The sequence below is a fragment of the Lepus europaeus genome, chromosome 16, assembly GCF_033115175.1.
Source record: "Lepus europaeus isolate LE1 chromosome 16, mLepTim1.pri, whole genome shotgun sequence".
NCBI classification, from domain to species: Eukaryota; Metazoa; Chordata; class Mammalia; order Lagomorpha; family Leporidae; genus Lepus; species Lepus europaeus.
This window is the reverse complement of record NC_084842.1, coordinates 5,698,612-5,707,145: the sequence shown is the minus strand read 5'-3', so window position 1 is coordinate 5,707,145 and position 8,534 is coordinate 5,698,612.

The window sequence follows — 8,534 nt, the reverse complement described above, 5'->3', positions numbered from 1 at the left end:
CAGTCCCCCTTCCCTGCCCCCGCTCTCCCTGGCTGCTCCACTAACCATCCAGCTCCCTGCTAATGTGCCTAGGAAAAGCGACAGAAGATGGCCCAAATCCTTGGATTCCCTGCACCCACTTGGGTGATATGGATGAAGCTCCTGGCTCCAGGCTCCAGGCTTTGGGCTAGTCCATCTAGGGAGTAAATCAGTGGATGGGAGCTCTCTCTACCTCTGTCTTTCAAATAAATAAATCTTAAACAAAGAAAGAGAGAAAAAAAGGGAGAGAGGGGCTAGCATTGTGGCATAGCCACTAAAGCTGCCACCTACAGTGCCGGCATCCCACATGGGCAATGGTTCATGTCCTGGCTGTACCACTTCAGATCCAGCTCTCTTCTGTGGCCTAGGTAAAGCAGCAGAAGATGGCTCAAGTGCTTGGGCCCCTGCACCCACGTGGGAGACCCTGATGAAGCTCCCTGATTCCTGGCTTCGGCCTGGCCCAGAACTGGCTATTGCCGTTTGGGGAGTGAACCAGCAGATGGAAGATATTTCTATCTGTGGCTCTCCCTCTCTCTCTGTAACTCTGACTTTCAAATGGGTAAATAAATCTTATTGAGAAAAGAAAAAGAAGGGTAGAGAGCTCCCATGGACTGGTTCACTCTAGTTCCTGCAGCAGCCAGGGCTTGCCTGAGCCAAAGCCAGAAGCCTGGCATTTAATCCGGTTCTCCCACGTGAGTGGCAGGAAACCAAGCACTTGAACCCCCACCGCTGCCTCCCTGGGCTCAGCAGTGCAGCCGGGGCTTGAACCCAGGGCCACTGCTGCAGGTTGTGGGCATCCCAGGCCGCATCCAGGCCTGGCCCCTGGCCTTCTCTGCAGCAGAGCCGTATCCTCCTCCCCTGGGGCGTGAGGGACCTGTCTTTGGCGTATTGGTGCCTGCCGGGCACCCAGCCTTCCTGTGTGGATGGAAAACTGAGCCTTTGATGCAGCTGCTGCCGCCACCAAAACAAAAGAAACAGTTGGTTCCAACCAGGATCAAGAGGGAGGCTGGACCAGTCTGGCCGGCCCCTTCGCTTCCCGGTGAGAGCCCTCACTCCTGATGTCCCTCAGGGTCGCTCACCTGCTCTGTACCTTTGGGTCATGTCCCCCTTAGCCTGGGGAGCCAAGAGACAGGGCTTAAAAAAGTGGCTTCTCTGGTGGTTCAGGGCCACAGTAAGAAAATTGTTTACAAGTGTCTTCCCTGTTGAGGAAAAGTTTCCTCCAGAACATCCCAGTACTTTTTTTTTTTTTTTTCCAATTTATTTGAAAGACAGAGTTACAGAGCCAGAGAGAGAGGTCTTCCATTCTGCTGGTTCACTCCCCAGATGACCCCAATGACCAGAGCTGCGCCGAGCTGAAGCCAGGAGCCAGGAGCTTCTTCCCAGTCTCCCACACAGGTGCAGGGGCCCAAGGACTTGGGCCATCTTCTACTGCTTTCCCAGGCCATAGCAGAGAGCTGGATTGGAAGAGGAGCAGCCGGGACTCGAACCTGCGCCCATATGGGATGCTGGCGCTGCAGGCTGGGGCTTTAACCCACAGCGCCAGCCCCTTCCCCAGTACTTTTTATTTACTTGAGAGAAGCAGACAGAGCTCGCATCTGCTGGCTCACTGCCCAGACACCTGCAGTGGCTCCCTGGCGGGGGCTGAAGCTGGGAGCCAGGACTCAACCCAGGTGTCCGCATGAGTGGCAGGAGGCTGATCACTCGAGCTATCACTGCTCTCACAGGGTCCACATGTGCAGAAGCTAATAGCAGGAACACAGATAACTCGGCTGGAGACACGGGTTTCTTAACTGCAAAGGCAAATTGCAACCTCAACCAAAGGTGTTTGTGTTTTTGTTTTGAGCATCAATTCTGGCTGGGTGCTGGCTGTACTGAGTCTTTGTCCTCAAGGAAGTGAAAATCCTTGCAGCTATCTGGGGAGTGAATCAGTGGGCAGAAGATCCCTCTGTCTCTAACTCTGCCTTTCAGACAAATATATCCTAAAACAAAACCAGAAACAGGGGCTAGTGCTGTGGTGTAGTAGGTGAAGCATTCGCCTGTGGTGCCAGCCTCCCATCTGGGAACCTGTTTGAGTCCAAGCTACTCCGCTTCGGATCCAGCTCCCTGCTGATGGCCTGGGAAAACAGTGGAAGATGGTCCAAGTCCTTGGGCCCCTGCACCTGTATGGGAGACCAAGAACAAGCTTCTGGCTTCAGATCAGCCTAGCTCCAGCTGTTGCGGCCATTTGGGGAGTGAACCAGCAGATGGAAGACCTTTTTCTCCATCTCCCCCTTCTCTTTGTAACTGTGCCTCTCAAATAAATCTTAAAAAAAAAAATGGCTGGGGAGAGGAGACTGCTGGGGTGCAGATCACTGTCCTGAGTGCTCAGGTTTGGGAGGGCACTCGCTCTAGGAAACCAGCAAAGCTTGGCCTGCCCCTCCTGCAAAACCAAGACCAGTTTTTGCACCTGATGGAGCTGGCAGGAGTTAGATTCAGGGAGGGCTTTCCTGGGTCTTGAGTGACCCCCAAGAACACTGAGCTGTAGGAATGTGGAGGATGGTGGGGTGGAGGTCTCTGCTCGGGGGAAGCCCAGAGAGAGGTGCTGGTTTAGGGATCAGGCGATGTGAATAGCCAGGCAGCCACAGTGGAACCTTGGTGAATGTTCCCAGCCCAGTAGAGTGTAGGGGGCTGGGCTGCCAGGTTTTCCAACCTCCAGGCTGCTGTGGGCGTCCCTCCAGTTCCCAGGCAGCCAGACTGTGGTCACGACCGAGGCCATCTCTGTCTTGGTGCTCTTCGGTGCCACATTCCCCAAGGTGACTGCAGGAAAGGCGCAAGGCCATGTGGCCAGCCGCCTGAAAAGCAGGTACTTCCAGGAAGGCGGGATTCATCCGTAGACTTAGCAAGTGATCCTTCCTGCTAAATCCAGCCCCGCTGAATGAGCATGTGCCAAGCGTCATTCACACCCAGCACGCTGCCAGACCTTGAGGTAACATGAGAGACAAAGTTAAATAACCCAAGGGAGCATCATGAGGTGCAAATAAATGGACTGGTGAGTGTGACGGACACCCTGGGAAGGGTGTGTGTGTAGGCTCCAGAGGAAATGCATGACAAGGGTGTGGTATTGAAGGAATCTAGTGTTAGAGAAACAGGACCACTATTGGATAACAGGTGTATGTCAGGTACCACATGGTAAGTTTTTTGCTTTTTTTTTTTTTTTTTTTTTTTTGACAGTTAGAGAGAAAGGTCTTCCTTCTGTTGGTTCACCCCCAAAATGGCCGGCGCACTGCACTGATCCGAAGGCAGGAGCCAGGTGCTTCTCCTGGTCTCCCATGCAGGTGCAGGGTCCAAGCACTTGGGCCATCCTCCACTGCACTCCCAGGCCACAGCAGAGAGCTGGACTGGAAGAGGAGCAATCGCGCCCCAACTGGGACTCGAACCCGGAGTGCTGGCGCTGCAGGCGGAGGATTAGCCTAGTGAGCCATGGCGCAGGACTTGCTTTTTTTTTTTTTTTTTTTTTTTAAGATTTATTTATTTACTTGAAAGTCAGAGTTACACAAAGAGAGAAGGCAAGGCAGAGAGAGAGAGAGGTCTTCCATCCACTAGTTCATTCCCCAGATGGCTGCAACGGCTGGAGCTGCACCAATCCAAAGCCAAGAGCCAGGTGCTTTTTCCTGGTCTCCCATGTGGGTGCAGGGGCCCAAGGACTTGGGCCATCTTCTGCTTTCCCAGGCCATAGCAGAGAGCTGGATCAGAAGTGGAACAGCCAGGACTCGAACTGGTACCCTTATGGGATGCCGGCACTGCAGGCGGCCCCTGCTTTTGTTTTAATGTAAGGATTTATGTGACAGAATGGGAAAGAGAGAGAGGTAGCTTCCATCAGCCAGGTCTGAGCAAGGCCAAATCCAGGAAGGAGCCAGGAACTCCAAACTGGTCTCCCACATGGGTGATGGGGATCTAAGTACTTGGACCATCTTCTACCACCTTCCTGGGCACATCAGCAGGAAGCTAGATCAGAAGCAGAGTAGCCAGGACTTGAACTGGAGCTGTGCTATGAGATGCCAGCATCGCAAGCAGCAGCTTAACCCTCTCCACCACAATGCTAGCCCCACGTGTTAAGTTTGGATGCATGGGATTGTTGGACCCCAAAGAGAGCACTAGTGGAGTATCTGCATAGCGGAGGCTCCCTGCAGCCTTCCCTGTGATCCGAGGACTTCAGAGGTGGCTATTGTCACATCTGGCAAGTGCCAATCAGGATTCCAATTCTGGCCGGCTCCGTGGCTCAACAGGCTAATCCTCCTCCTAGCAGTGCCAGCACACTAGGTTCTAGTCCTGGTCAGGGTGCCAGATTCTGTCCCGGTTGCCCCTCTTCCAGTCCAGCTCTCTGCTGTGGCCCGGGAGTGCAGTGGAGGATGGCCCAAGTGCTTGGGCCCTGCACCCCATGGGAGACTAGGATAAGCACCTGGCTCCTGCCTTGGGATCAGCATGGTGCGCAGGCCACAGCGTGCCGGCCGTGGCGGCCATTGGAGGGTGAAGCAATGGCAAAAGAAGACCTTTCTCTCTGTCTCTCTCTCTCTCTCTCACTGTCCACTCTGCCTGTCAAAAAAAAAAAAAAAAAAAAAAAGGATTCCAATTCTGGTTCCAGAGCTCATGTTCTTGATACCGCAAGGTGGGTGGGCTGGGCTAGTGAGACTGAGCTCTGGGCAACTAGGGTGTTGGCCGGAGGAGCCGGAACAAGGCAGTGACACCCGAGGTCGGGCAAGTCCATTAGAGGAGGGACCTAGAGCCAGGAAGTCATTCGGCTGTTGTGTGGGCTGTTCGTTACCGAGCTGGAATTGGGGAGGAAGACAGGTCGACGGCATTTACTCAAGGCTTTGTGAGTCCCTACGGTGTGTCAAGCACACACCTCTCTGTGCTAAGCACTAGAGATGGGACAGTGGCCGAGTTGTGCCTTCAAGGAGCTGACCCACCTGGGGCACCTTGAAAGACTGATGCCGGGGCCAGCGTTGTGGCATAGTGGGTCCAGCCACCGTCTGCGATGCTGGCATCCCATAAGGGTGCCAGTTCGAGACCAGACTGCTCCACTTCTGATCAGGTTCCCTGCTGATGCATCTAGGAAAGGAGCAGAGGATGGCCCAAGTGCTTGGGCCCAACTGGGAGAAGGCTCCTCCTTTGGCATGGCACAGCTCCAGCTGTTGCAGCCATTTGAGGAGTGAACCAGTGGATGGAAGACCTTTCTGACTCTCCCTCCCTCTGTAACTCTGCCTCTCAAATAAATAAATCTTAAAAAAAAAAAAGAGAGAGACTGATGCTACATGTGCTTCCTGCTTTGTAAACTCACATTTCACTGTGGAACTCAGAACCGGCCTACAATGAGGTGCAGAGGCCAACCCTGCCCCCTTAGCTGAGGACACAGACCCTGGCTGTGGGACAGGCGGCGGACACCTGTTTCTGGAGGAGTCAGAACAAAGCCTCTCTCATGGGCAGCACGTAAGGAATACTCTTCCTTCAGCTTGGTGGGAAAAGTGAGACACTCAAAGGTTAGGTTTTCTTGGGTGAGGGTAGGAAAAATGGGGGAGACGAGGCCTAGAGGCCACAGCGCAGTGACAACAAAGTCCTCGTGACCCCAGCTCCAGTTCAGAGGGCATGCGCAGGAAGCCACTTTTTAAATAAAGGGGGAACGTTTGAGGCATCTTTACCTGTTCCAGATATTCCCTTGCAACACTCGGTTTAGGGCTGCCCCCTGCTGGCCATGTTGGTCACAGCAAGGACGGAACCCTGCCTCTAGAAATGCCCCACCTGTTAGGTGTAGAAAAGCAAAAATGCCCCAGGTATTCCAGTCCTCAGCACACGTCGCCAGGGGTTATGCAGGGGGACCCTCGTCCTCTGTGAGGGATACTAAAGGAGACCTTGCTTCCTTCGGGGACACGGACAGACACACACACACACGTGGCTGTGCTGCCCTCTGACCACCAACCTGCCTCTCAGGCCAGCAGTAGCCAGTCGGTTGTGCCCACCAAAGAACTCCCGCTAGGAGCAAACTTTGTCCTTGCTGGGTTGTTTCTAAACCGAGCTTCCACGGTTGCATTGAACCCTTTTCCTGCTCGCTCCTCCCCAACATGAGAATGCAAAGGGCATCAGCGCACTGAGCTGTCGGAAACGTCTCCTTGGCCGCTGGAGGGGAGGTTCCGACTTGCATCAAGGATATGGATATGGCAGCCGCTCAGGTGGTCCCCCAGGTCCTGGGCCTGCTGCAGCTTCTGAGTTTCCCAGACCCTGAGCCAAGCCTCTTAACTCCAACAACGGCGTGTATGGCACGTGAGGAAGCTCCAGTGTCCACAGTGGCACTGACACCCAAATACTATAACAATCTGTGTAATTTTTAATTTTTTACTGTAAATTGTCAAATTACAATTGTATATGTTTATACAGTATAGTGATGTTCTATGCATACAATAGGATCTGATTAAATCAACCCAATGAACATATCACCTCAAATGCTGATTTTTTTTTGCAGTAAGAACTTTTTTTTTTTTTTTAAAGATTTATTTATTTTATTTGAGAGCCAGAGTTACAGAGAGGCAGAGAGAGAGGTCTTCTATTTGCTGGTTCACTCCCCAGTTGGCTGCAACAGCCAGAGCTGCGCCGATCCAAAGCCAGGAGTCTGGAGCTTCTCTTGGGTCTCCCACATGGGTGTAGGGGTCCAAGGACTTGGCCTATCTTCTATTGCTTTCCCAGGACACAGCAGAGAGCTGGATCAGAAGTGGGGCAGCTGGGACTCGAACCGGCGCCCATATGGGATGCTGGCACTGTAGGTTGCAGCTTTACCCGCTATACCACAGCACCAACCCCCAGTGAGAACATTTGAAATTTACTCTTGGCGATTTGGAAAAAGACAGTACATGGTTAACTTTTTTTTAGGATTTATTTATTTGAAAGAGTTACAGAAGGAGACAAGAGACAGATCTTCCATCTGCTGGCTCACTCGCCCAGATGTCCATAGCAGCCAGGGCTGAGCCAGGCCAAAGCCAGGAGCCAGGAGCTGCACTTGGGCCACCTTCCACTGCTTTTCCTAGGCCCTCAGCAGGGAGCTGGATGGGAAGTGGAGCAGCCAGGGCATGAACAGGTGCCCACATGTGCGCTGTTAGTGGCTTTCGTTACCCACAGCATCACAAAGGTGATCCCTGGCCGGCACCGCGGCTTGCCTGGCTAATCCTCCACCTGTGGCGCGGGCACCCTGGGTTCTAGTCCTGGTCAGGGCACTGGATTCTGTCCCGGTTGCTCCTCTTCCAGTCCAGCTCTCTGCTATGGCCCAGGAAGGCAGTGGAGGATGGCCCAAGTCCTTGGCCCCTGCACCCGCGTGGGAGACCAGGAGGAAGCACCTGGCTCCTGGCTTCAGATCAGCGCAGTGCGCTGGCCATAGCGGCCATTTTGGGGGGTGAACCAATGGAAGGAAGACCTTTCTCTGTCTCTCTCTCTAACTCTGCCTGTCAAAAAAAAAACAAAAACAAAAAACAAAAAACAAAGGTGATCCCCAAGGTCAGCTCCTTAATCAGATGCCCTTCTGGCCTGATGAGCTTTGCTGTGCTCTTGATTCACTCACCGATTACACTAATCTGACTGGGGGGGGGGCCCTGCCTTTTCTCCAAGATGGCAGCTGAAGCAGATCAACCTTCGGCAGTGGGAGGGGCCGCTGCATCCCGCTGGAGGGGAAGAGTTTTCTGTGGGAGCACCTTGCAGCGTGTGCACTCCTCCAGCCCGAGGCTGGGGGACCTCAAACCCCAGAGGAACCGCATGGCGTCACCACTGTGCTATGGCTGAGAGCTAACTGGCAATGCCATTCAATCACGAGCGACTGTCTGTTAACAGGATGTCCCACTCATCTCCACCAGGACCTCCGACCCACAACTCTTCGGCCTCCTGTGCACTCTAGCTCTTGATTCTTTACCTGGAGCGCAGCAGCTTCCTTCCTGTCCTCCGAGGTTGAGGATGAGCCATCCCAGGCAGAGGCACAGCATTGCTGACCCCAACTTGTCAGCTGGCCAGCACTCCAGGGTGGGACCATGTTGGCCTAAACACCAGCTATGGGGGTGTTTTTAATGCTCCTTTTATTTTTCTCAAGTAGATCCATCAGCTAAAAAAAATGTTTCTTACATTTATTAACTTCATCCAAAATAATTAAATCCTATGGGATGAGACAGCAGCTTTAATACTGTTTTGCCTTCTTTTAAAAAAAAAAAATTTGTTGTTCAAGGCAGAGAAGATAGCTCAAGAAAAGAAATAGAGGCAGGGTCAGTGCTGTGGGTAAAGTGGATAAAGCCGCTGCCTGCAGTGCCAGCGTCCCATATGGGCACCAGTGTGAGTCCCAGCTGCTCCTCTTCCAATCCAGCTCTCTGGTATGACCTGGGAAAGCAGTAGAAGATGGCCCAGCTCCTTGGGCCCCTGCACCTGCGTGGGAAACCCAGAAGGACCTCTTGGATCATGGCTTCAGATCGGTGCAGCTCTTGCTGTTGCGGTCATTTGGGGAGTGAATCAGCAGA